This window comes from Echinops telfairi, unplaced genomic scaffold (assembly GCF_000313985.2).
Source record: "Echinops telfairi isolate 266 unplaced genomic scaffold, ASM31398v2 ScPeMD7_2;HRSCAF=8, whole genome shotgun sequence".
NCBI classification, from domain to species: Eukaryota; Metazoa; Chordata; class Mammalia; order Afrosoricida; family Tenrecidae; genus Echinops; species Echinops telfairi.
The window spans coordinates 74,562,587-74,565,529 of NW_022103898.1; positions in this window are offsets into that span (position 1 = coordinate 74,562,587).

Below are 2,943 nucleotides of genomic sequence, written 5' to 3' on the forward strand. Positions count from 1 at the left end.
AGCTGAACATCAAAATCACAGGAGGAACTTAAAAATAAAGCGAGAAGAAAAGAGGCAGAAGGGCCTGGATGCTTGCGGAGCTGGAAAGCACCACACGGGACACTAGTCAATCCTTGGGTTGTGTGAATACATCCTGGGAATTCATCAGCTCCAACTTCTAGAAACATTGTCCTTTCATTAAGATAAAATTAAATTTCTACTTTTATTCTTATTTTTTGTCCCCAAGAAATAGAAAGAACAAACAAGTAATACTACTTTCTTCTTCAAAGTCCTTCAAAACCAAAACACCAAACAAAACAGCTCAGATCCATGCCATGGAGTCACCCCTGACTCTGAGAGACTCACTGTGGGGTCCAAGACTGTAACTGTTCAGGGGAGTAGCAAATCCAGCCTTTCTCTTGTAGAGCTTCTGCTGGTTTCAAACTGCTGCCCATGAGGACCACAGCCCAATGCATAACCACTACACACCAGGGTTCCTTTGAAAGTCTTTCAACTAGACAAAAACAGCCATTTTATCACCCCTTAAATCTTCTCACTTCCTGGTTAAATATCCTCAGTTGCTTCAACAACTTCTCTTTTAACATGATTTTATATTAAGTCCCTATATCTTTCAAGAAGCCCAAACTTGAGTGCCTAGAACAAAATGCAACACTCCAGACTTCTTTGGATCAGGACTAAAAGAAGGATCCTGTCACCACCTTCATTTGCAATGGCTACATTAACTTATTTTGGTTTTATTGTCACCTAAAGCTCCCCCTAGTAGGACCCCCACCTCACCATATTGGGGAGCTATATTTCTTGATCCAAAGGCAAGGATTAATGTTCACCTCACTGAAACATATTTTTGTTAGGTTTGAACGTTTCTTCCAGATTCTACTTGGATTCTGAATCATACAGTGAAATTGGTATATTTCTCCTCTGTTGTGGCATCAACATTTTAGCTTAAAAATGGCTAAAATATTGAATAGAACAAGAGAGGAGATACTGGTGGGATATCACTACAAACACCCTCCTTTAGGATATGTGTCACTAGACTGAAACATACAAAGGCAAAGTGTCAACAGCTATCATGATTCCAACTCATGATGACCCCCTGTGTGTCAGAGTAACACTGTGCCTCATAGAATTTTCAATGGCCAGTGTTTGGAAATAGTTCACTAGGCCTTTCTTCCTGTGCACCTCTGAGTGGACTCCAACTGCCAGCTTTTAATTAGCAGCCAAACATGTTGGCCATGAGCAAGCTTAGGAATTCCAAAGTGTCTGGTTCAAATTCCAGCTGCTTTACTTGCACGCATGGCTTCGATGAAGTTATGCAAGCACCTGTACCTCAGTGGTATCATCTATTATGTGTAAATATTGATGATGATAATAATAATACCTGATTCCTAGGGTTGTATGAGGATTACAAGAATGGTCTAGGTTAAGCAAGATAGCACAACTAGTCATCAATGAGGCCTAAAAGTTAGGGACATGGCTTTAGAATCAAGTTGTTCTCCCATTCACCACTTAGACATTGAGTGAAGGCAAGCCACACATGAATCGCAGTTTCCTCCCCTGTGAAATTAAGACGATAACCACACTGACCTAGGGAGGGCGTGATGAGGGCAGCATGAGATGGTGCATGTAAAGTATATAGCACAGTGTCTGACTCACTAGGCCAATGGGACAGAATAGAACTACCTCATAGGGTTTCTTAGTTGTTATGGAAGCAAATAGGCTCAGTTTTCTCCCTTGGAGCAGCTAATGAGTTTGGACCACTGACTTTGAATTTAATAGCCTGATGTCTAACCCACAGCATAACTAGAGCCCCTCGTCTGACTCATCCAACTCAAAACCCACTACCATCAAGCCGATTCTGACTATAGTGACACTAGATAAGATTTCTATGGCTGTAAATCATAGAAGCAGACAGCCTCATCTTTTCCCCTCAGAACAGTTGGTGGGCTTGAACCATTGACTTCGAGGTTAGCAGCCTAAAGCTTACCCAACAGCACAACCAGACTGCCTTCATCTTACACATACAAAAAGAAAAGAGGGGAAAAGAACAACAACCCTCAATGAATCATAGCAACCCAATGGGCAGAACAGATAAACTCCATAGGTTTGCAAGGCTGTAAAACTTCATGCCTTAGAGGGCTCACAGGGCTCACTCAGAGAGGAAGAACTAAATCAAGTGTCGTATTGTTATTATTGTTATTTATAATAACATTTTCTTACTTTCATTTCTTAGGAGCCCTGGTGGTGTAGTGATTCCATGTTGGGCTGTGATCCACATGGTCAGCAGTTTGAAACCATTGACAGCTCTTCTGGGGAAAGACTGGGCTTTCTTCTCCCATGAACAGTGATAGTCTTTGGGAACCCACAGGGGTCCCCTTGAGTCAGCATTGACATGATGGCATTCTGTTTTCATGTTTGTGTCATATGTATTAATCCTTCCTACTGTGTTAGGCTACCATCTTTTCAACATCAAATTACTTTGCCAGTAGTTCCAAAATAAAACTTTCCTCTTTTAAGGGGAAAAAAATAAAATGAAAATCTCCAAGTGTAATATCCCCTTAATTTTCACCTTTCCTTACAATGGGCTTGTAAACATATTAATGTAATAAATCTTGAGATCCCTTTACTTTTCTAGTTATGTTTCATGATTATTGTATGCAGAAAATCACCCTGTGACTTCAGAGTAAGTGGTGTGGTTAGTTCTGCTGTTCTTGAATTTCCCTTGAGCTAAGGCTAAGACTTTGTACGCTATTATTCTTATAGGATCTCAATCCAGCAAAAAAGAGAAATGATTTGAGGACCTTGCCCCCACATCTCCTTGATTCTTTCTCTGAATACGTATGAGTTATCACACTCACAAAAGTTTCCATTCAGGCACCAGACACAAATACGAAGTCTGGAAATAGCGACTATTTAATTGTTGACTTGAAAGTTTTTCCCAGGCTG